Source organism: Rhinatrema bivittatum, chromosome 11 (assembly GCF_901001135.1).
Source record: "Rhinatrema bivittatum chromosome 11, aRhiBiv1.1, whole genome shotgun sequence".
Lineage (NCBI taxonomy): Eukaryota > Metazoa > Chordata > Amphibia > Gymnophiona > Rhinatrematidae > Rhinatrema > Rhinatrema bivittatum.
Genome location: NC_042625.1, coordinates 42,754,348 through 42,780,510, shown reverse-complemented (window position 1 = coordinate 42,780,510; position 26,163 = coordinate 42,754,348). Strand labels below are relative to the sequence as shown.

General features: G+C 42.5%; 1 long non-coding RNA gene across 1 annotated transcript in view; it reads left to right on the top strand.

Annotated features, from left to right (window-relative positions):
• The window catches only part of LOC115073284, a 156,723-nt gene that overhangs the window by 4,142 nt on the left and 126,418 nt on the right, over positions 1–26,163 (top strand). The gene's annotated exons all lie outside the window — the stretch shown is intronic.

Below are 26,163 nucleotides of genomic sequence, written 5' to 3'. Positions count from 1 at the left end.
GATGATTGTATTAAATTGGCTTGTGTTAAATGTATAAATTATATGTACAACTAAAAATTGGGTTTATGAACATTTCAAACTTCATGTGATTTTTATTGTGGTGTGTGTGTATGAATGTGCTAGCTTAGTTTTAAATTTGTCTATGTAGGGTTTTGTGGGGTTTTCTATATAAATAAACATAATATTGATGTATTGGAAATTGTTGTCTCTCTAATTTTTATATGTTGATGATAGTGAATTAGGGAGTGGTACTTAAAATTGTCCTTTGTGTTGTTATAACAGTCAGACCCAACATAGGAGGAGTCACATTGCTTTATTTAATAATTTTTTTAGAGTCTTTTTCAAAAAATATTGCCATGGGAAATGAATATTTTAAATAAAGCCACAACCAGCTTTTGTTTAGCAATAAAATCACACGCAAATCCTTGCAGTACTTAGCTCAAAACGGGATCAGAAATGAAGTCCCGACGTGATCACGTTTCGGATCAAACCTTGTTTTTGTTTGTATTGATACTCCCGGTTTCTAGAAAATTGGGCTTGTTTGTTGTGATAAAATTAGCACATCCATGTGCGTGCACTGTGAACCGACGCCCACACGTGGCTTTTAAAATTTACCCTTTAGTGTGAATGTTTTGGCGCCTGGGACAGGGCAGGAGTTTGCGCCTTTCACGACAGACCATTTTTCTCATTGCTTGCAGTGATGTGGGTGTGTGTCCGTGCAGTTGTGATGTAATCTTGGATTATGTCCACTTTTTTTCTGATGCTACGGTACAGTATGCGAGTCAACCGAACAGCAGCAGAAGCCTTACAGTGTGGCAGGGTGGCAGAAGGTCAGAGGGACAACAGGCTGAGAAAAGGCAGTTTTGAGGAGGGCCCAAGAGGAGTTTCACCTTCAATCCCTTTCCCGGGCCATTAACTGATTTGAAAGGGAAAAGCTTTCACCTCGATAATCATCAGTCGCGGGTCTCCACAGACAATGGGTTTCCTGCATATGTTGCTACATAGGGCCTTGAATATATGGTTTTCCATGCATAATGGCATATGTAATTGTTTCTGCGCATATCATTACTCCTCTATACATCCCAAGCAGCCGGCTATTTTTGCCGTGCGTGCTGAAAAAACGCGCAGAAAAACAGTGCCGATTTCGATTTGGGTCTTACTACATCAGCTCTGTTATTTGTTATAGCGTGTAGATTAGACGTTTCACTTACAGAATCTGTCTTCAGCTTTCCTTTCTTTAGGGAAAGGCTTGCCCACTTGTCCCAGGGCTTTCAAAACCATGCCTATTTTTTTTCTTGTGAAGTTAGCTGAATTCTACTAAAAGTTGGAAGTCAGCCAGCTAAGAGCTCACTGCCTCTGTTTATGCTATTTTAGTTCAATTGTTTAACTCTGGCCTTGAATCACCACTCAGATAACATTACCAAGTAACATAGTAAATGGTGGGAGATAAAGACCAAAATAGCCTATCCATTGAGCAGCTTTATGAGTGTTTGTGACCTCAGTATCTCTGGAAAATCTGAACCAAACCTCACTACAATTCTCCTAGCGTATTCCATTCTGCAGATCTGGAAAAATGGCACCCTATATACTAGCATTTGAACACACTGTACACCTGGCCGTAGAGCAATCTCAGATACAAGTAACATGCATACTGCATGCACACAAGCTAAGCAAAAATGCACATCTTTAAGGGATCAATGCCATCTTACCTACTTATTAGTATTTTTTATTTTCTTAGTAGCTAATGGGACCGATAGCTTGAGTGGGAAAGCAGATTTTAACCGGTTTTCACTTTACCATATTGAACTTGTGTGTTAAGTTTTTGATGAGTATGGCATCTAGTCTGTATTAGGAACTGTTTAATGATGCATGCATATTTGTAAAGATTAAAAAAAAATAATTAAAATAGTTATGGAAAACAGATTTAATAGACGTTTACATACAAGACACTCATGTAGACTATTTGTCCTGTTGTACTCTGTGCCAGCACGTGAGGTCCGCCACCTTCGCACCAGGTAGGCATGTTACCAGGCGATCCTCACGCCCACCAGCCACCCAGCTGTCTACATTCCTAATAATCGAATCACCAAATATGACGGCTGACCTGAGCCTTCCCTCCTTGGCAAAAGCCCTGGGAACACATCCTTAGTGCAAGAGGACAATGCACCACCTGGAGAGCAGCTCCTTGCTACAGGATCATTTCCTGTTGCACCAAGTTGATGCTGTCTGATCATGAGACCTTCCTCCTCCAAGGCAGCACCAGGGATGCCAGACTGGAGTTGGGTCTTGGCTACTATGTCCCTAAAGGTCTCGTCTATATACCTCTCTGTCTTCCTCAGCTCCTCCAGTTCTGCCACTCTAGCCTCCAGAGATTGGACTCGTTCTCTGAGAGCCAGGAGCTCTTTGCATCGCATGCACACATATAACTTCTCACCGGCAGGTAAAAAATCATACACGTGACACTCGATGCAAAAGACTGGGAGTCCCCCCTCTTGCTGCTGGACTGCTGCCTTCATTTTAAATTTGTTCAGTTCCTAGTTATGTTTTAGATTGCTCTGGGTGTAGGATTGTGAACAATTAGGGTCCTTTAAATGTATTAGTGTGTTTACTATATATCTGGTAGTAACCTACAAGGGAATGATCAAACTTTGGATAAGGTATGGGGAATTTCTGAGTTCAAGTTAAAAAAAAAAAAAAACAACAAAAAACTGATTTTTCTTTTCTTTTTTTCTTTTTAATTTTTTTTTTAAATGTTATTTTTATTTTAAGTATGAAAGTGACACCTGTCTATACATGTAAAGGATGAGCTAGGGGTGAATGGGAGGGTTGGGAAATACAAACACACAAAGTTCTGTTTGTTGCCTGACTTTCTGACTACTTATTTAAAACAGAACACATGAACACACTAAATAATATACCCCAATAATTTAGTTCTTCCCAATACTTTTAAGTTTTAAACATTTCTCCAAGCAGTACTTACTGATTCTTTCCAGCCACGAGCAAGGTAATCCTCTCAGTGCTCCCACTGGATTGTGTCTCTTCAGTTTACTATGTTCATTTAAATCCAAATGCGTTTCTTGTAACATGGACACGTGTGCTTGTAGACATTTATAACGTTTAGTTACTGAACCCAATCCTCCTCCGTTCCAAGTAACGCATCAGATACCTATATTAGACATTACAATAATCCTATAAACAATGCTTAGGTACCCAGTATTTTCATTATAAAGCAAGTCAGAACCCCCCAGCCTAGGTCCCAACCTCTCCACTCACCCAAAAAATACCTCAAATGTCTAAGCAATCTAGTGTGCCTATCCCCCACCTTAGTGCCTTGCAACCCCCTTCTCCCACCCCGCCAACCAACTCTTCACAAACATTATAGAAGAACTTGCTTAACAAAAAGCTGAAGGAGCCGTGTTTTATGTGTTGGGGGCTTCTCTCCCCAGTTCATCTAGATCTTGTAATTGAAGGAAAAAAAAAGATCAACCCGAGACTGAGCCACAAGTGTTCCAGATGAAATAGCCCATGCCAGACCACAAATTCATGCTTCACATGCCGTTTGCATGTCATCGGTTATCGTTATCATTAAGCTCTGTCCACTATTATTTTTGGCTAGAAGCAGGTGTCTCCAACTGTGCATGAAAGAAAATCTGCGCTTCACTTGAAGACTCAGACATGGGATGTATTCTGGTACAATGCTTTTAGTTTTGCGGGAACCAAAGGACGAATCTGATATGTTCTTCCAACTTAGAACAAATGGGAGCAAACACTTTATGTTGGATGAAAGCCACTGCTGAATAATTAGGGAACAGCAAGATCTGGGCGCCCTCAAATTCCAATAGGACCCCTGTTCCGGTATCGCCTCAAAACGTCTTATTTATGAAAAAAATTCAAAAACTTTGCGAGCATTGGCCGGACTTTATTATGCCCCTGCTGTTTGGCTCCTAATCTGTGCGCACGCTCGATTCTGAGAGTTCCCATCGTGTCTTGCAGGCCCAAGGCCTTCGGCAACCAGGCTTCCAAGGTCAGTCGAATATCGCGGTCGGAGACATTGTTAGGCAATCCAATGATTCTTAAATTGCTCCTCGCGAGCGATTTTCCAAATCCTCGACTTTTAAATCCAGCCTTTCCGCTGTGGCTTTTACCGCCTCAAGCTCCTGTTCTAACACCTGCACCCTCTCGTCCACTTCTGTAAGGTGCGACTCCACAGCTATGATTCTGTTCGTATTTTTTGTTAAAGGCCTGCATGTATTTTCCCCAGCTTATCTTCTAAAGCCATGAGAATGGTAGCTATATCACCATGCTGTCCCTCTGTCGAGGCTAGCGAAGGGGATATTACTCGCGCCCTCCGCCATCTTAGACATTGGCCTGCTCTTCTCTTTCCAAATGACTTTTGCCGCCATCCGACCGACAAGCTGCAGGAAAATATACTTGACCGCGATTATGCTGCTCCTCCTTTAATTCAGTAAGATACCCATTTCAATCAGTCCGGTAAAGCCATGATTAAGCTCAGTGTAGGGATTGGGGCCCCAGAGCAAAAGGAAACGTGTCCGTCCGCTCACATCACATGACTCCCTGTGCACTCATTTTAAAGTTACCATCCCTGGGCCTGATTTTCAAAAGCATTTGCATGCTTAGAACTGGGTTTTACATGTGTAAATGCACTTTAACTGTGTAAGTGGCCTTTTGAAAATTGCCTCAATACATGCCATTGAATTGTCCATAGGCTTTATCCATGTTAACTGCACTTACAGGGTAAATGGCTTTTGAAAATTACTCCCTTAATATGTTAAATTTACATGTGGAATTCCTTTGAAAAGCCACCTGAACATCTTTCTGCAATTTTGAATGCAAAATTACTATATTTGCTGATTTTAACAGATTGAAAATAGTAAAACAGTGAATATGACATGCACAAGTTTGGACACCCTTCCAGTTGATTCATTACTACTTTTTAAAAATGTTAAGGCCCAAAAGGTTGATTGACTAATTAGGCATTTAGTTAGTGAGGTGAAGACAATTCCAAGGTTGAACAAATATTTTGACCTATCTAAACTCTCAGGTGGTTATTGTTGTTCTGTCTACTTTCATCAACCATAGGCTCCTCTAAGCAGTAGCTGTCTGAGCATTTGAAAATGAAGATAATTCACTTTTACAACGCAGGGAAAGGCTATCAAAAATTTTTAAATGCCTCCAGCTAGCAATTTCAACTATCAGAAATATTGTTAAGAATTAGAAGTTACATAGAACTATTGAAGTCAAGGCAAGATCTGGAAGGCCAAGAAAAATCTGATAGAACTGCCCAAAAATTGGTCAGATTTGTAAAACAGAACACACACATCACTGCAAATGAACTGCTGAAAAGTTATCCAACACTGGAGTAATTGCCCACAGTAAAGCAGTGCTTATGTAACAATGATCTGCATGGGAGCGTTGTCAGAAGGAAACCTTTTTCTAGGATCGCATCACAAAAGTCAATGTCTAAAGTATGCAAAACAAAACCTTGATATTATACATGATGACTTTTGTGATGAGGTCCGAGAAGATGACTTTTGTGTGTCACTCGTTTGGAAGCTGTACAATATAGGGGCTGCTTGTTAAATGGTGATTTCCAACAGGGCCGGCATGGGACAAGGCAACCGCTTAGGGTGGCATCAGTGGGCTGGGTGCCATTTTCAAAATGTGAAAGAAGGGCAACGGCATTCAGTAGCTTGAGCGAGAACTGTAAGAGGATAACCATAACTCTCTCTCTCTCTCTCTCTCTCTCTCTCTCTATATATATATATATATATATATATATATATATATATATATATATATATATATATAATAAGTTGTTTATGTTTACTGTTTTTATGTCCCTGTTCGATGTAAACCGACCTGATAAGGTATTTAACCTTGAAGGTCGGTATAGAAAAATGCTAAATAAATAAATATATCTACCACTATCAGAAGGCACATTCAACGCAGGGTGGGTTTGGTGGTGGGGGTTACATTGGTCTGCCTAGGGCGCTGCAAACCCTTGCATCGGCCCTGGATTTCAAGAAGGATGGCTATGCACAGGATGTGATGTTCTCCCTGGGTAAAACATCTTCCGATGAAAATCCCTGGAAGCAAGAAGACAATCCAAGCTTCAAAAGCCCTCTGCAGTCAGATAGTAATTTGGGTAGAGATCTTCTTTTTTTTTTTTTTTTTTTTTATGACATAAAGGCCACTGCTTCCTGTGAAACCAACAGAAAGAAAACCAGGCTAGGATCAAGAAAGTGTGAGCCAGCATCTGTGCCTCAAGTTAAACCCTTGTGTGGCAAGATGCAACAAGAACGTACAGTACAGTGAGAAAGATTAAACCTTTGGAGCTCATGCAATGGAGTATAGATCCAGAACTGTGATAGATACAAAGGAGGAGGCTCCAAAAGAAGACACCGTTTACTTTAGTGACAGCGAAAATGCAAGAATACAAGGAAGGGAACAGTCCTAGGGAAGAAAGCAAAAGAGAGATTTTTAGCTCTTCACCTTTTATTTTGACTACTTCATCCTTAACCACAGTGTTTTTTAGTTGGATAAGTTTAACTTCCCTGATTTGCAAGTATTGTTGAAAATACCTTCCTCCGAGTCATGTGCTTCTGAGCGACTTATCTGCTTTCTCTCATGGTCTAGTTTAAAAGCTCTGTCTCCATTTGAAATGTTGCTGCCAGCAGTTGCTATTAGAATATCAGCAGGGAAAGAGATTTTACAGGGGGAAGGGAGTATTCCTTGAGGTCGGGGAAGACGATATGGGGGAAAGCAGTGCATGTGCTTTCCAATGTCAAGGCTTGGAGAGAGAACCCAGAACACTGACATTTAGGGATTTTGCTTGAGAGTTTCTGATTGTGTTGAAGCTCAGTATCTTATTTTAGAAAGAGATGTCAGTTTGTGCTAGTGCCAGCACACAAGCTTCAGTATGCCTGTAGAAGATAAGAAAAAGGGCAGCATTTAACTACCTATCCATTCGTGGCTTAACCCTCTGGAGTCTAGGCTCGGGATATTCCATCTGGCAAGATGCATTAGAATTCTTGATGGGTATTAATATACTTCAGACTAATTATATATTTCAGCCAGGTTAGGTTCAATTAAACTGAATAGCTCCTCTTCTGCGCTATAGCTATGTGCTCAACAATGAGGATAAAGGGCTTGTGAGTGCTGTGCTTTTTACTGTATCAGTCGGCTGGTTAGCTGAAGACAACTGGCATCTGCTGAAATAAAGACCTTGGGCTTCTTTAGACTGTGAAATTCTAAACAAATTAATGTGCATGGTACATTTTTACATTAAGTTTGTTTGCTGCTTTTAAGCAAACTTCCAGAGCAATTGCCTATTCAACCTCTGCAGTAATTCAATTACAGGTATGTGTGTGTGAGAATTTAATTGAAAACTACTTGTGGTCATTTAAGGCAGCAGTAGAACCTGGATTCCTCAAACTGTCCTTTGATTCCTTGGCTCTGCTGTATCCTCGCTTGGCCTTGTTCCCCTGGATTTCCTTTTGCCCACATATTTAGTCAAGTCATATCTTTATGTTTTTTTCTGGCATGAAAAAGTAAATTAGAACAAAAGGGAGTTCTTAATAATTGTATTTGTTTTGACTGCCATCTGAATTATTTAAAATAAATGGTAGAACTCAGCTTTTAAATTCAGAAAAATCAATTTCTATTAACAATTGGATGGAAACATGTAGTGATTTACACATAGTGAGAGTCTTTTTTTTTTGTTTGTTTAAAGTGAAACAGCAGCAAGAATATTCTGATCTGGTGGGCTGGTGGGCTGTTGGCGTTATGAATACAACTGATGGCAGAATTCTTGCTTGTGAAGTAGTGAGGTGAACACCAGAGATCAGCCGGGGGAAGGGGTCTGTGGCCCTGCGCCAAGAATGTAATTGGACAGACCGGATGGAGCTTGAGGTCCTTATGTGCTGTCCTAGTCTCTATTTCTGCGTTAATGACTCCTGCTTTCAGGTTGCCTGCCCTTTGTTTAAGCCATGGGTGGTATCATTTCTGAGTTGCCACTAGATGCTGAAGAGCTACAGAAGGGAATGACCCATGCTTGTCAAGCAGAATGCAAAAGGCTTTAGCAGTGGTGCATGCATAATATTCGGTGGAGCTAGCAGAATATTGACCAGCTTTTATTATGTAGGCAAGCACCCTCCTAGGGGGGAGCTTGCACAGCCGGAAAAGATAAAATACAGGAAAAAAAACTAGGGAGATGTCTAGCACAAACAAAAGGAGCCCCCCCCCCCCATAGGTGACATAATCATCCTGTTGCAGAGGCTGCCCACAGTTGTATCGATATTTGCAGACCCTCCCCACACAAAACTGGTGGTTCTAAATACTGTACTTCAGTCTCCGTCCATGATGAGCCAAGAGCAGCATCTTCACGTGGTCAGGCTCTGGCAGTGGAGCATGTCCGGAGCTAAAGGAGGACTCTGTGCCTCTAGGATGGCAGCGTGCTCAGGATTAGGGACTTCAATAGTCTTATAAGGCACTCCAGTGTGAGAATGAGCAGCCTTCTTGGCTGAGGAATTGTGGCAATGCTAGATCTGTTCATCGGTGGTCTGGCCTTGTAGGACAGAGGCCCAGTGATCTCATTGATGGAAGCAGGGACCCACTTTTTAGTCCAGGGACACTTTAGTCCATAACCGCTAGAAAATACAGGATCTTGTGGTGTAAACGAGGACAATGATAGGTGGATCATCTTGATGGGGGCCGGGAGGGCACTTTTAATCTGTATGCTGTATTTAATTTGGGACTCTTTTATGCTGCTGTGGATAATCTCTCTTCAGGTGCGATTTTTCTCTCTCCTGTATGCTTGTGTGAAACGCTTTATTTCCTGATCCACTGCTGGACTGCCCTTAGCCATGTCCTCCTGTGATGTCTTTCAGCCTCCCAGCTGAGCAAGGTAAAAGGTGAAAGCCCGTAGGTGGGCCTCTGCTGGCGGGCCCTCGCCGAAGGGCCTGCCACTTGGTGAGACAATGAGTGGGATAATGAGTGCTTTAAGTCTTTTTATTTGGGTTATTACTGGCAAGGTATTCTGTTGGAAATTTGATTAGGCCCGTATTAGATTTGATTACGGGTGAATCGTTTTAAGAACAGTTTATGGTGTTTCTGCTTGGCTCGGTCATGGTAGATTCGGAGAACTAAGTAAATGTTCATATTTTTTTTTTTTTTTTTTAAATTAAGTTATAGTTTATCCACCAAAGCAATTGATTAAGAAAATACTGGAAGTTGCCTACGTTAATGCACGTTCAATTAGGAAGAAAGAAAGAAACTGAGATTATAAACTCATTGGTTCAGTTTGATATATAGATTTTTGGTTTGTAGCTGAAACTTGGTTAACAGAATATGATATAGTGTTTATGAATATTCTATGTCCTGTAGGCTATGCCTATGAAGGCAAAGGAAGAGCAAAAAAGGTGGGTGGTATGTTTTAGTAATTAAAAAAAACCCCAAAATCTTTCAGAGTAGTGAAACTTGCCATGTATTCTAATAATGATTTTGAAGCTCTGGTTATACAAATGGATTTATGGATATTTTGTGTGATTTATCTGCCATGGCACAAAAATCTGAAGTGCTTGATGCTGTGATTAATTTTATAACTGGCTTGTGTTTACAGCATCAGAAATTAATTATAGTTAGGGATTTTAATATGCATTTTGTGAGGATATTGAATCGAGTAGAGCGATGGCTTTCTTACAATATAATTGGGCTGGAACACTTAGTTCAGCAAGTCACTCATAGTGCAGGCAGTCTATTAGATATTTTACTGATGAATGAAGAGTTAGCTTGATTGAATACTGTGTCACAGATAAGGAATTTTGTTTATTCCCTGGTCTGATCGCACATTGCTGCTGTTTCAACTAAATTATTTTGATGAGATCTGATATACCAAGGTGGTGCAGAGGTTGAAACGGTCAGCGTTTGATTCTAATCAATTTTACTAAAAATGGTTGGAATTTAAACAGTTAATTGATTTGTGTTTCACTAGATGAGATGGTCAAATAATGGAATTACACTGTGAGTCAGATTTATGATGAAGCTGTCCCTAAGCAGATAGTTAAATAACAGGTATGTACCACTTATCCACCATTGGTATTCACATGAGCTACGGTTGGATTGGAGCTAACTGCGCAATTCAGAAAGAAAATGGAGAAAATACAGGACAATTTGAAAGATGCATATGAGCTTTTACTGGCATCATACAGGGCAAATGTACTGAATGTAAAAAAATCCTTTTATTCTAAACAGTTTACCAATGCTGTTAATAAACCTCAGGAGCCTATTAGCCTGGTAAAGGGATTACTGAGGAAATCTGACAGTAGTAATGAGGTAACTCTGAATGCTGAAGATCTGGCTCAATACTTTCAAGGGACGATTGATAAGGTACAAACAGCAATCTCACCAACATATGTAAATGGAAATTTAGGCTGCTGTTCTGATACAAATGTTCAGTGGTCTTCCTTTAGACAGATCTCTGGGTTGAGGCTCTCTGAGATTGCATCAAATATAAGGATTGTAAATGTGTGTTAGATCCTTGCCCATTTATACTGATGAAGAACTCATTAGATGTTTTTGCAGAGCAGATTATTTGCATTATTGATAGGACTGTACAGATGACAGGAGCCTGATAGGTGGAAAGAGACTGTGATTCATCCAATAAGAAAGGATTCAATAAAGCATGGGCAGGTATTATCAAATTATAGACCTATTGCTAAATCATGCAATAGGTTATGGAGAAGGAGAAATTTCTACTTACCTGATAACATCCTTTCCTCTAATGAGGGCAGGTCATTCCCTACCAGTGGGTTATGCTCTTCTGCCTGCAGATGGAGCAAAAACTGATGTCATGGCTATATAGTCCCAGGCCGAAATCAGCCCTCCAGTATTCTCTGGAAAAACCAAACTGTGGACAAACTGATTATACTTGAACATTATCATTAACAATCAACCACTCATGCTTCCAACCCAACGGGAACACTGACCTCAGAAAAAAGAAGTAACATATGCACTAAACTAAGGGGCTAGAAAATCCACTTACCAGTCTTTATCAAAGAGCAGGAAATCACACTCTGCAATGTTCGCCCTGAAAAGGCTAACCATAAATTAAACATCGGCAGCCTAGGGCGGGTCTGGGATTGACCTACCCTCATTAGAGGAAAGGAAATTATCAGGAAAGTAGTAATTTTTCCTTCCTCTGCATTCTGGCAGGTCAGTCCCCCACCAGTGGGATGTACCAAAACTAATACCGAAAAGGGTGTGAGGCTGCCAGTGGTCCCAGTCAAATCTGCCCTCGTGAATGCGGCATCCTTCCTAGCCCGAACTTTCAAGCAATAATGCTTGGAAAAGGTGTGCAAAGATGACCACTTTGCCACTCGGCAAATCTCAGCAGGTGACAACAAACAAATGTTTCACCCACAATACAGCCTGAGCCCTCGTTGAATTCGGCCACATAGGCTGCTGTAATGACTTCCTTAACCCAATGGCTATCATTGCCCACGTCACCAGTGCTACCTTTTTATCGCCACCATGGAGCACAGACGAGTGATCAGACTTCCGAACAGATTTAGTCATCTCCAAGTACTGCAGCAAATGATGCTTGATGCCCAAGGAATGCAAAAACTGGTACTCACTTTCATCTCTGTCCCTGCCCAAGGTGGGCAGGGAAATGCACTGATTCAAATGAAACTCCATAATGTGATAATTGAACTTGATGACTAGACGGAGGGCATTAAGTAAATCTACTGCATTAGCATTTAATTTTCAAAAGGGAGACTTTGATAAAGGGAAAATCGAAAAAACGATTAGGTCCAGCTACAAAGATTAAAGAGTTTATATCAGGCATGGGCATTGTTTAAAAATAGAGTCTTGGAAACCCAGACCAGATGCATTTGAAGAATGTGTGCAATAAAGGCTTGTGATCAATATGGATTTCAAAAGCCCAGCTGTACACATAGTTGTGTAACTTTATAATTCCAGCTATCAAAGTGAGCGCCTCTCTGTCAATCTGACCTTAATTCCGTTCGGATGACAACAAGGTTCAAGAATATGAGGCAATCTCTGCCTCTTCGGCATACATGACTCAGCAGAGCCCCAACACCATAGGATGAGGCATTGCAGGTGACCGAGTGGCAGTGTCCCCTGAAAAGGGTTAAGAACATAAGAACATGCCATACTGAGTCAGACCAAGGGTCCATCAAGCCCAGCATCCTGTTTCCAACAGTGGCCAATCCAGGCTACAAGTACCTGGCAAGAACCCAAAATCTAAGTATATCCCACGCTACTGATGCTAGTAATAGCAGTGGCTATTCCCTAAGTCAACTTGATTAATAGTCGGTAATTATTTTTTTCCAAGTACTTATCCAACCCTTTTTTAAACCCAACTATACTAACTGCACTAACCACATCCCCTGGCAACAAATTCCAGAGTTTAATTATGTGTTGAGTGAAAAAGAATTTTCTCCGATTAGTTTTGAATGTGCTACATGCTAACTTCATGGAGTGCCCCCTAGTCCTTCTATTATCCAAAAGAGTAAATAACCGATTCATATTTAGCCGTTCTAGACCTCTCATGGTTTTAAAGACCTCTATCATATTCCCCCCTCCCCCCCCAGCTGTCTCTTCTCCAAACTGAACAGCCCTAACCTCTTTAGTTTTTCCTTATAGGGGAGCAGTTTCATCCCATTTATCATTTTGGTCACCCTTCTCTGTACCTTCTCCATCGCAACTATATCTTTCTTGAGATGCGGCGACCAGAATTGTACACAGCATTCAAGGTGCGGTCTCACCATGGAGCGATACAGAGGCATTATGACATCCTCTGTTTTATTCACCATTCCCTTCCTAATAAACAAGCATTGAGAATGTTAGGCATTGACTGCCACAACACACTGAGCTGACTATTTCAAAGTATTATCAACTATGACGCCTAGATCTCTTTCATAATATGGAACCTAACATCATGTAACTACAGCATGGGGTGTTTTTCCCTATATGCATCATCTTGCATTTATCCACATTAAATTTCATCTGCCATTTGGATGCCCAATTTTCCTGTCTCACAAGGTCCTCCAGCAATTTATCACAATCTGCTTGTGATTTAACTACTCTGAACAATTTTGTATCTTCTGCAAATTTGATTAACTCACTTGTTGTATTCCTTTCCAGATCATTTATAAATATATTGAAAAGCGCGGGTCCTAGTACAGATCCCTGAGGCACTCCACTGTCCACTCCCTTCCACTGAGAAAATTGTCCATTTAATCCTACTTTCTGTTTCCTGTGTTTTAATCAGTTGTAATCCACGAAAGGACATCACCACCTATCCCATGACTTTTTTTACTTTTCCTAGAAGCCTCTCATGAGGAACTTGGCAAATGCCTTCTGAAAATCCAAGTACACTACATCTACTGGTTCACCTTTATCCACATGTTTATTAATCCTTTCAAAAAAGTGAAGCAGATTTGTGAGGCAAGACTTGCCTTGAGTAAAGCCATGCTGACTTTGTTTCATTAAACCATGTCTTTCTATATGTTTTGTGATTTTGATATTTAGAACACTTTCCACTATTTTTCTGGCACTGATGTCAGGCTAACTGGTCTGTAGTTTCCCGGATTGCCCCTGGGGCCCAATTTAAATATTGGGGTTACATTAGCCACCCTCCAGACTTCAGGTGCAATGGATGATTTTATTGATAGGTTACAAATTTTACAAATAGATCTGAAATTTCATTTTTTAGTTCCTTCAGAACCCTGGGATGTATACCATCCGGTCCAGGTGATTTATTACACCTTAGTTTGTCAATCAGGCCTACCACATCTTCTAGGTTCACCGTGATTTGGGTCAGTTCATCTGAATCATTACCCATGAAAACCTTCTCCAGAACGGTGATATATGACAACGGGTATCTCCCCAACATCCTCTTCAGTAAACACCGAAGCAAAGAAATCATTTAAGCTTTCCACGATGGCCTTATCTTCTCTAAGTGCCCCTTTAACCCCTCGATCATCTCACGGTCCAACTGACTCCCTCACTGGCTTTCTGCTTCAGATATATTTTAAAAAGGTTTTTCTGTGAGTTTTTGCCTCTACGGCCAACTTCTATTCAGATTCTCTCTTAGCCTGTCTTATCAATGTCTTACATTTAACTTGCCAATGTTTATGCTTTATCCTGTTGGATCCTTCTTCAATTTATGAATGGAGATCTTTTGATTAAAATAGCCTCTTTCACCTCACCTTTTAACCATGCCTTCCTTCTACCTTTCTTAATGTGTGGAATACATCTGGAATGTGCTTCTAGGATGTTTTTTTTTTTTTTTTTTAACAATGTCCATGCCTCTTGCACACTTTTTACCTTTGTAGCTGTTCCTTTCAGTTTTTTTCTAACTATTTTTCTCATTTTATCAAAATTTCCCTTTTGAAAGTTTAGCGCTAGAGCCATAGATTTACTTACTGTCCCCCTTCCTGTCATTAATTCAAATTTGAACATATTATGATCACTATTGCCAAGTGGCCCCATCACCATTACCTCTCTTTCTCCAAATCCTGTGCTCCATTAAGAATAGGATCTAAAATTGCTCCCTCTCTTGTCTGTTCCAGAACCAATTGCTCCATAATACTGTCATTTATTCTATCCAGGAATTTAATCTCTGTAGTATGTCCTGATGTTTCACTTACCTATTCAATATTTACTCCTGGGGGAATTCTGTGCTACTGCGGAGTGCAGAATTTGCGCAGAATTCCCCCCCCCCCTGCGCAGAATTGCCAAATTCGGCGCAGAAAATACCAGAGGAGACCCCGACATTCCTCGAACGGAGCGCGTCTCGCAGATCACGGGACACACTCCCTTTGTGGCGAAGATGAAAGCCTGGTGCGCTGTTTGCGGCGAAAAGGGAAGGCCCCCGTGTGCCGTGAACAGACTGTGTTCCGCTAAAGGCGAAAATGGAAGGCCCCCGTGTGCCACGAACGGCGTGCCTGGGCCTTCATCTTCGCCGCGAACAGAGCGCATCCCGCGGCACACAGAGGGCCTTCCCTTTTCGCTGCGAACGGCACGCCGGGCCTTTATCTTTGCTGCAAACGGAGTGCGTCCCGCGGCATGCCGATGAGAGAGAATATGTGCTGAGAGAGGAGAGGGGGTGTGGGGGAGGGTGAGAGACAGCTTGGTTGGTAAGAGGGGGCGTGGGGGGGTGCTTGAGTGTGGGTTTCAGAGAGGAAGCCTATATGAGGAGATTGTGAAGGAGTGTGTATGTGTGTGAGAGAGTGGGAGCTCGTGTGTACCCATCGACGATACAATTGAGAAAACATTAAACCTAGCTAACATGTACCTAGATATTATCAAACAGCTATTAAAGCAAATGGAGCTAGTTATTAACATTGGAAAAAAAACAAATTTCTACATTTAGAAAGAAAAAATATTGAGATCATTCAAACTCCAATAATGCTAAAAAAAACAACCAGAAAATAGAATTAGCAGAGAAGGTACGGAACCTTGGAGTGATAATAGACATGGAACTCAGCCTGAAACAACACATATCACTAAAAGTAAAGGAAGGCTATGCAAATCTCATGGTTCTCAGGAAATCAAAAATTTGTAGGCATTAATAAGGGTTTTAAAATAAGGGTTTTAAACAGTGCTTCAAACACTAATATTTGCAAGCACAGACTACTGTAACGCCCTGTTAATAGGATTACCATACACAACTTTAAGACCACTTCAAATATTACAAAACACTGCAGCAAGAATTCTGACTGGTAAAAGAAAAAGGGACCACATTACTGAAACCCTGGCTGAACTACACTGGTTACCCATAGAGTACAGAATACAGTACAAAACACTATGCACAATACATAAATTAAATCATGACGAAAAAGCAGAATGGCTGAACACAGCACTACGTGTACATGTCCCACAAAGAAACCTGAGATCAGCTAACAAAGCACTCCTAACTGTTCCTTCCATCAGAACAGCAAGACTAACCCAAGTCAGAGAACGGGCACTATCACTAGCAGGACCTATACTATGGAACACCATGCCACTAGAGATGAGATTACAAAGAGACCTCAAACCTTTTAAAAAAAAAGTTTAAAAACCTGGCTTTTTAAACAAGCCTGTCACAAAGAGAACTGAGAATAGAAAGTAAATTGGAGCAGGCAGTAGAACATCTGCACACAGCACTTATCTCAATAAGTGCGGATTTTATTATTTTATCTCATTGCTAAACTAAGAGAAATATACAGTAAAAATTATACTTGTTACATGACACATGTATAAAAGGACAAGATTTATCACATTCATCAAATAGCATTTATTATGAAATTATGTAACCAGACCTGTATGGCACCTGTTTAGAACGTATGACCCTATACATTTATCAACATTAATTTATGTGTCTTTGTGTAAACCGTTGTGATGGTATATAACTTAATGATGGTATAGAAGAGATTTTAAATAAATAAAATAAAAAGGGGTTGTGTGTATGTGAGGGTGCTAGCCTGCGTGAAGGGATTGTGTATGTGTGAGACAGAGCCTATGTGAAGGGCTGCGTGAAAGAGAGACATAGGTAGCCTGTGTGAGGATGTATGTGAAGGAGAAGGTACAGAGAAGGACAACCAAAATGATAAAGGGGATGGAACAGCTCCCCTATGATGAAAGGCTGAAGAGGTTGGGGCTGTTCAGCTTGGAAAAGAGACGACTGAGGGGGGGATATGATAGAGGTCTTTAAGATCATGAGAGGTCTTGAATGAGTAGATGTAAATCAGTTATTTACATTTTCGAATAATAGAAGGACTAAGGGGCATTCCATGAAGTTAACAAGTAGCACATTTAAGACTAATTGGAGAAAATTATTTTTCACTCAACGCACAATAAAGCTCTGGAATTTGTTGCCGGAGAATGTGGTTGGTGCAGTTAGTGTAGCTGGGTTCAAAAAAGGTTTGGATAAGTTCTTGGAGGAGAAGTCCATTAACTGCTATTAATCAAGTTTACTTAGGCAATAGCCACTGCTATTAATTGCATCAGTAGCATGGGATCTTCTTAGTGTTTGGGTAATTGCCAGGTTCTTGTGGCCTGGTTTTGGCCACTGTTGGAAATAGGATGCTGGGCTTGTTGGACCCTTGGTCTGATCCAGCATGGCAATTTCTTATGTTCTTATGTGTGAAAGAGAAAGGGAGCTTGTGTGGGTGTGTATGCAAGAGAGAGGGCCCTGTATGAGGGGATTTGTGTGTGTGTGCGAGAGAGTGAGGGAGCCTGTATGAGGGTGTGTGTATGTGTATTAGAGAGAGGGAGCATGTGTGCGAGAGAGGGAGGGACAGAGGGAGCCTGTGTGAGGGGCAGTACTGAGAACAGGGTCAAAGTCTGGGAGTGACAATAAAATGGAAGGGGTTGAGCCTAAAGGTGAAGGGGAGAGATACTGGCAGGTGGAGGAGTTGGGGCCTGAGAGTGCAAAGTGGCCAGGGGAGTAGGGAGAGCGAGTGGAAGTGACACTCTTACAGTGAATTTCTAGGGAAATTCTGCTCAAAATATTTAAAATTCTGCAACTTTAAGTAATAACCTTTTTCTGTAATAATTTAAAATGTAATTGCTTAAAGTCTGTCATGTAAATTGTGTTATTTTCACCAATATAAAGTTTGCAGAATTCCCCCAGGAGTAAATATTGGGGTAATTGAAATCTCCCATTATTGCTGCACAACCAAGTTGGTTAGCTTCCCTAATTTATCTTAGCATTTCACTGTCTGTCTCACCATCTTGGCCAGGTGGATGGTAGTATGCTCCTATCACTATACTTTTCCCCAACACACAAGGGATTTCTACCCATAAAGATTCAATTGTGCATTTAGTCTCATGCAGGATGTTTATCCTGTTGGACTCTATGCCATCCCGGACATAAAGCGCCACCCCGCCTCCCAGTTGCTCCTCTCTGTTATTGTGATATAATTTATACCCCAGTATAGCACTGTCCCATTGGTTATCCTCCTTCCACCATGTGTCTGAGATGCCAATTAAGACTATAAGGCTATAACGAGCACTTTCAACACAGCTTCCTGTGATCCCAGTGTTCTATTCATTGTAACTGCAGAGGCTGCACTGTGGGGTGGATAACTTGGGAGGATTGTGATTAGGAAAAAAGTCCTTTGAATTGTTATCAACACTTCCAAATTACATGACGCAATGTTCTCTACGGTCTGGATGTGATATTCCAAATTACATGACGCAATGTTCTCTACGGTCTGGATGTGATATTCCAAATTACATGACTCAATGTTCTCTACGGTCTGGATGTGATATTCCAAATTACATGACTCAATGTTCTCTACGGTCTGGATGTGATATTCCAAATTACATGACTCAATGTTCTCTACGGTCTGGATGTGATATAGTTTCTCAGTCTCATCACTCATTGCTGTGTTGAGTATGTTTGTTTGAATCAGGGTCTTTGTTGTTCCCTCTGTGCCTCTCACCACTGAGTTTTGATCAGCAAACTCATTCAATGTGGCCTTTCTTTTTGCAAAAATGACATTATACCCCTTTAAATTTGCATACAGAGTGCTGATGCTGTTCTCTGCAGCTAAAACATGAGTTTGGAAGCTCAGGCCCCTTGGGTTAACTGCTGAGTGACTTTCTTATTGTGGCTGACAATGCCCACATCAGTCACCGTGACCCAGATTTCTTTTCTGTGCTGCAGTTGCCATTTCAGCTGCCAAAGCCGTTTCCTGTGCAAGGAAACGGCACTCAAGTGCTTCATTCTGAACCCCACAGACTAAATGGTCACAAAGTGTGTCGTTTAAGATTTTACCACATTTGCAATGCTTTGCGGTTCTGTGCATCTCAGAATGGTGGCAATGCTCTCATTACAACCTTGATTTTGCTTAGTGCAAAGGTTTCTATTCCCTATCATGTACTATGTAAGTGAGAAATGGACCTTTAGCGATGTTCACATCTCCTCCTATGTCTTGGTGTTTGCAAAGGCTGGCGAGATCAGTGATGGGGTATGTTCCCCCCCCCCCCCCCCCCCCACACACACAGTCAAGAGAAACAGCCTGTTTATGTTCAGGGATCTCAATCTTATTTGCTTCCAAATAGAATGACAATCTCTGCATAATGAGCTCCACATCAGATTCCTGAATGTGACCAACAATGGCCTTAGCTGCAGATGAGTGTGGTGCTTTGACTTCTAAGCATGGCCCTGTCCTCTGATTGCTGGCTGATTTTTCTGGACTCGCCAGTCGAGAACTGCATGCTCCTGCTGCCTTTGCATATCAACCGCAGCAGGATCCCATCCGCATTGCCAGAAAATGGGGGTAGAGTATTAGGTGGAGCCAGCAGATATTAGCCAACTTTTATTATGTACACCAGCACCAACCTAGGTGGGAGCTGCACAGCCAGAAAAGATAAGAACCAAGAAAATATCTAGCACAGAACCTGAATATTGCATACAACTAGAGTGCCTCCTGTTGCATACATGTTAGTGCAGTCATTGATTTAGAGGTGGGAGGCACGAGAAAAGTGAAAATATTTGAAGGAGAAATCAAGAGAAAATTAGGGCGTTTGTCATTGCATATTAGTTCAGAAATGTTACACCCTTATGAAGAAATATAAAAATGCATGCAGCATTTATGCAGTTTAAATCTATTTTATTTATCCAACAGAGTGTTATGGTTATGAGGTGTTGGAGTGGATTCTTGGGTACTGCGGTGATGGCCACTCCCACGGGGAGGAGCCCCGTGAGGAACCACAGTACTAGGCTAGACTCTATACACGCAGACACAGAGAAGTTGTATTTATTGTACAGTTCGATGGTACTGCTCGGGGAGCAGGCAGCAGTGAAGGTAACCCAGCAGAAGTAGTCCAGGGGTCATCAGCAGAGGAGACCAGTCTCACACTCAAGTAGGTGATAGGCAGGGTGGGGTAGCAGGGACAGGTCCTGGATGTAGACACAGAGCACTGAAGCTGAAGGTGAGACAGACTGAAAAGGTTAGAGCTCACTGAAGCAGATGCTGTATAGTTGATGGTCCTGGCAGGCAGAAGTTGTTCAGTGGCAGGCACCAGATTAGGGAGAGCAGGCCCTCGAGGAGTGAGTACCCGATATCCCAAGAGAGCGGGTACTCAGGTTAGTGAAGAAATACCCTGAAGGGCAGAGAGAGCTTCCTGCGGCAGCTAGGAAGCGGCAGAGCAGCATGGACCAGAGGCAATCCAATCCTTGCTAACTCAGTTTGTTAGCAAACGAAGGGCAGGCTAAATACCAGGATGTGATGACATCACTCGGAGGGGACGCCCCCGAGGTTCCCGCCATGACGTGGATATAGACGTGGGTGGAGTTTGCGCGCGCACCCTAGGAGGCCCTCAGGAAAATCATGGCAAACACCGTCACCGTTGCCGATCCAGGGACACCGGAGAGAGCGGCATGAAGACGCAGCAGCAGCCATCTTCCCAAGGCTTGAGGAGAGAGAAGGAAGAAAGATGAGGCACAGAGGTCTAAGCTGTCTGAGACCGGACGCAATACAGAGAGAGGCGTGCAGACGTTTGGGACTACTGCATCATCAAAGCTCTCTAATCATATTTTGTTGTGAAATGAGTTTGGGAGATGTCAAACTGTAGGAGGAAACTGGTGACCGACCTTTCTCACTTTGCTGGTCAGACAAAACAGATCATACTGCCAACCACATTCCCTTCTTAAAACACAGGCCACCTTCATTCGGCTCCCATTGGCATTCTTGTTCTGGGGGATCTGTCAATCAGCATGTTGGTTGCACAAGGATGAATGTCTCTTTCCAACATTTCCTTTTTAGTGCAGATTCTTTGCTATCTCGCTGTCTCTACCAATCGGAGTCGCAGCCTCAGGTGAACCCATAATTCGGGTTATAATTGTAGAGTACAGTTTGGGTCTAACAAAGTTTCCTGGAGTATTCTTAACGATTTATAGAGGAGAAAATGGAGATAAGAGGTGGAAAGCACATGGAAAAAGTTACCAGCATGTCTGCACCCACTAATAAGCTTGTATCCTTCTATCTTTTTTCTAAGCAGTGAGCATTTTACAGCTGAAGGGAAGGAGCACAAGCATCAGAGAAGGCTTATGTGTTGCTCGTTGTGTTGCACAAACATTTTTATTTCACCGAGTGTGAAAAGGAAATAGCGCAGATAAAGGGATGGGAACTCCGCGTTTTTTTCAGCTTAATGTTTTTTGTTTTATAGTATGCAATGATTCAGGACCTCAAGCTTATATTTTCTTTCTCACCTGTTTTTGTATCTTTATATGGCAGAGCCCTACTTTTGTAAAAAAAAAAAAAAAAAAAACAAAACAATAATGACCTGCTAAGGTCTTTCTTAGAAAGAGAAAATGATGCATTGTAAGTAACAAATGCTCAGTAGATTTGATAACATGAACAGTCAATGCCATGCATTTTCCCCTAGCATCTAAAGCACAGAAAATAAAGTACAGATTCATCCAGTCCTAGATATAGAAACAGAATGTTAACAGGTGCTGTGTACGAAGCAGTTTCTTCCACATAATTAACGTTTGTGTGGCGTCAAGGTTTAGGCTTATTTGTTTATGCATCACAAACCGGGCCGGCCTCACAAAGAACAGGTGCACAACCCCAAAGTGAGAAACACAAACTGCAGCGTGTGGGGCCCCGTCTCGCTGATATTCTAACAATGTCTTTTTCAGTTCTGCTGCATTTTGAGAGACTGTTTATCCAAGTCACGTGTGAATAAGTGGGGCTGCAGCTTTGAACCCCAGACAATGCGGCCTGTGCTGTGGTGCTTGCTGCTTGAGGATATTTGCAAGGGAAAAGACCCCGTAGAGGTGAGCGAGTGAGTTCGTGCCTGGGTAACCAAAAGGTCAGGTGCTCAGACCCAAGAAGAAGGATCTGAGGAAGGATTCCTGGGATCACCCCCTCCTCTCCAGCAATTACTGCCTGATCTAAATGTTTTACAAGGCTTTGTGACTGCCCCTGTGCCGCTCTTTGTGACCTTGGGCAAGTCACTTTACCCTCCATTGCCTCGGGTACAAACTGGGATGGTAACTTTAAAATGAGCGCACGGGCGCCCGTATACGTGCGATTGTGCATGCCTTTGAGTACACATTTTAAAGCCGCGCAAGTGCGCGCATAGGGGCGGATTTTCAAAGGCCCGCGCGCCTATTTTGCATAGGCCGCCGCGCGTAAGGGGGTGTGTCGGGGCGGGGCCTACTGACGCGGTGTTTCGGGGGCGGGCCGTGGCGTTTCGGGGGTGGACCCGGGGGCGTGGCGCCGGCCCGGGGGCGTGGTCGAGGCCTCCGGACCAGCCCCCGGGACCGGAGGACGGAGCTGGGCTGTCGGCCGACACGCGCAAAGTTACGCCTGCTGGAAGCAGGCGTAACTTTGCTGACAAAGGTAAGGGGGGGGTTAGATAGGGGAAGGTGCGGGGAGGGCGAAGGAAAGTTCCCTCCGAGGCCGCTCCGAAATCGGAGCGGCCTTGGAGGGAACGGAGGCAGGATGCGCGGCTCGGCGCGCGCAGGCTGCCGATTTTGCGCAGCCTTGCGCGCGCTGACCCCAGATTTTATAAGATACGCGCGGCTACGTGCGTATCTTATAAAATCAGGCGTACTTTTGTTCGCGCCTGCTGCGCGAACAAAAGTACGCGCTTGCGCAACTTTTTAAAATCTGCCCCATACTGTTTGAAATGCACATAGCACATGCAGGTGTGCTACAGATTTTAAGCAGTTACACGAGCAAACGTAATTCATGTATCTTTCTTAGGAATTTGTCAGCTTTAACACGTGCAGCTAAGCACATTTTAAAACAATGCGTGCATGGAGAAAGTATCAGTTTGGCCAATTAGTTCACCAGTTTGCCCAGGCTTATCTCTGCGTCATCCAGGCCCCCTGGTGTTTCAGCCTGTTGTCCTGCCAGTTTACCCAGACCCCCTCAACCAGTTGTTTTAGGCCTAAAATGAGTTTTCTTCAGGCTTTACACCTCATCAAGAGCAGAAGTAAATCAGCGTGGGTATCAGCCTGACATCTGCTGCGGGCGTGGGATTTAAAATCAGTATTTGCGTGTATAAATGTTGGCCCTGCCCTTGAATGCCCCGATACACCCTAACTCCGCATATGCACTCCTTGAAAATATGAGTTGCTCGTGCTCAGCCCAGATACATATATGGACCTTTTGATGCAAGCAGCTCTTTTTTTTTTTTTTTAAATTCACCCTTTGGATTGTAAGCCTTCTAGGGATAGGGAAATACCTACAGTACCTGAATGCAATCTGCTTTGAAGTGCCAAAAAGCAAGCATAAAATAAATAATAATAATATTATATATCTGGACTTTGTTTGCTGAGAAAACTTGAATTGAGCCTTCCTACCCCTCCAATGAATTCGGGTTTCCATTTTGAGCATCAAAATTATTGCACTTCATTTTGAGTAACAAGAATGGCAAATAGTCCTTGGGACTTATTAAGGCAGGTTTCTTAGCCAGTCATAGGAGCAGTTATCAAGTTTTAGAAGTGGATTACGGAACCAAGTCCACATGTGTTTCATTGCTGTCCAGCACCACAGTCAGTCTGGACAGCTCCTCCAACAACAACAACAACAAAAAAAAGTAACATCAAAAAATGTCATTCTCTAGTGCAGTGGTTCTCAACCTTTTTCTGTCGGGACACACCTGGCAGATAAAGCCTACAGGCGTGACACATCACAGGGCTAAATGGAAACATATACTCTGCATCCACAGGAACCTGCCTCCTTCCTCAAACTATGGATGCAGAGCAGAACTAAGATATTTCAAATACAACTCGTTATACAAAAAAGATATTCTGATTCTGCTACTATCTCAGTAACAGAAACACAAACTCCCTTACTAACAGGCACATTGTAAAATACAAAACCTGAAAAATAAAACCACTCAGCACATGTGAAGCAAACCTTCCATACCATTGCAACACTAATTCCAAGAACTCAAACAGCAGTAGCCCTTCCTATGAATGACAGCAGTGCAGCACCAAAGCATTGTCCTATTGAGAAAGAGAAAACGCAACAAGGAAGATTGATACAAATCCCTACCTACTAGTAGAATACCTCACCTCAGCCACAGATACAGATCTGACCTTCACCAAATACAGAATAAAACACCACAAATTACAAATGTGGAGACAGAAACTGGAATGGAAACCTCAAAAAGCCACTCCATATGCAGTGCAAAACTGGAGAGCTAGAAGCAGAAATATATTACCTCCTACACTAAGCAAAGAACAAAGATAGAAGAAATGCACATTCCCAAAACCGACATAATATGGCTCTTGCACCCTGTCGCTCCCCTTCCATGCCTCATCATTCTGTCAGTCATCCGCTCACACTCATATCCCTGTCCAGCTTTCCTGATCCCCCACATCCTCTTCCCTGTGCTCCCTCTCTCTCCTGCTTGACTTTCTCTACCCCCTTTTTCCCATCCCTTCCTTCTCAACAGCCCCCACACTCCCTCTCCGTTCCACCTTCTTCCCAGCATCCCCAATTTCCTTTCCCCCACCCTCCACAGGGTGAAGAGATCAGCAGCAGCATCACTCCCAGACTCAGCAGGGGAAGATAAAGTTTGCATCCCATCAGTCCCAGAACTGCAGGAGCTGGCAATTTCTCGCTCTGATCTGGGTGAAGGAGGAAACAGCCTCCCACCGGGCCAGAAACAAGAGAAGGAAGTGAGAGTGGCCTCCCATCAGGCCCAATGTAAGAGAAGTCAACCAACTCCCACCCGGGCTGATAAGGAGGCAGCCGTCTGCTGGCCCTGCCACTCACCTCCCAGGACCTCGCGACACTCCACTGTGTCCTGACACATCTGATGAGAACCACTGCTCTATTGACCAAGTAAGTCTGAGATGAGTGCAAACTCTCTTGATCAGTTTAAATGAATATTTGTGACATCTCAAGATTTGATTCCAAGGGTTTTCAAGATTTCATCTGTTGCAGTTTTTTTTTTAGCCGTATGGTAAACAGTTTCTCATAGGGAGGACAGGTGAAGAAAGACATCTTCACCTAAATGGTATGGGATTTAATGAGTATATTCAGCAGTGCACTGGCGCTGCTGAATATCTGGTTTCAGTTAACAAGGTAAGTTTTTTTTATCTGGTTAATTTAGCCAGACAACCTGAGACTCAATATGGACCTCCTAATTCACGTCCATCTCTCCCAACAGTGTAGTAGTGATTACTCCTGTTTGGGATGGTAGACCGAATGGTACTAGGTTACACTGTAATGTGCATTCATGGTTTACAAAAGAATGATGATAGAGTAAAGGCCATGGAAAAAGTCCTCTGAGAATCCAAAGCCTCAACAAGACGGTTCTTCCCAAGATAATGACGTATTATTTTGGACCTCCAACTTCATAGATAAAAAATGACCTAGTGAAAATATATACTGCCTGGCAGAAATCGCCAAAACCTTCCTCAGCTTTGAGAATTATGTACAGGCCTGGGATGAAGTGTGGAGTGTACACTCTCTCAAGTCCCAGCAGATGACCTTTTCTCCTCCAGTGCCTCAGGTACAAACTTAGATTGTGAACCTTTTGGGGGACAGAGAAACATCTGTAGTTCCTGGAAAAAAAAAAAAGCAGAATAAGATAAATAAATAAAGGATGCTAAAGAATAATTACTTTTACCACTTTCATATGGGGCATTATCAAGTTCTCGGGAAAAATAAATGCTATCCATGTATGAGTTTGATGCTTGTGGTCTTCAGTCAGGGAGTTCTGTCCCGTCTCATGGACTTACTGAATTGGCGCACACAAGCAGGGCAGCTTTTTTAATCTGTTGGAATCTGACCAGGATGTTATGACATGCAGACAGAATGAATCTTGAGAAGGGAACATGAGCAATGAGATAAAATGATTCCTTGGTCCCTGTTTTTGGGTATCTGCCAGCAGACATTCAAGTGAGAATTGGAGGTAGACACATAAGAATGATGTATTGCTATTAACGGTACAGGACCGTGATGAATCTGTTTCAGCTGGTGGGGACTTGCATTCTGACCTCAACTTATGAAGAAACCTTGAGAGTGCTGGGAAACAAAGTCTTTGAGCTGTTTTAATATCTTTTTGAAAACCTCGGGAAGTGTTCTGATTTTATTTCCCCCTTGAGAGATTCCAGAACCCCTGGTCTGACTTGACTAGATGTATGGTGGCAAT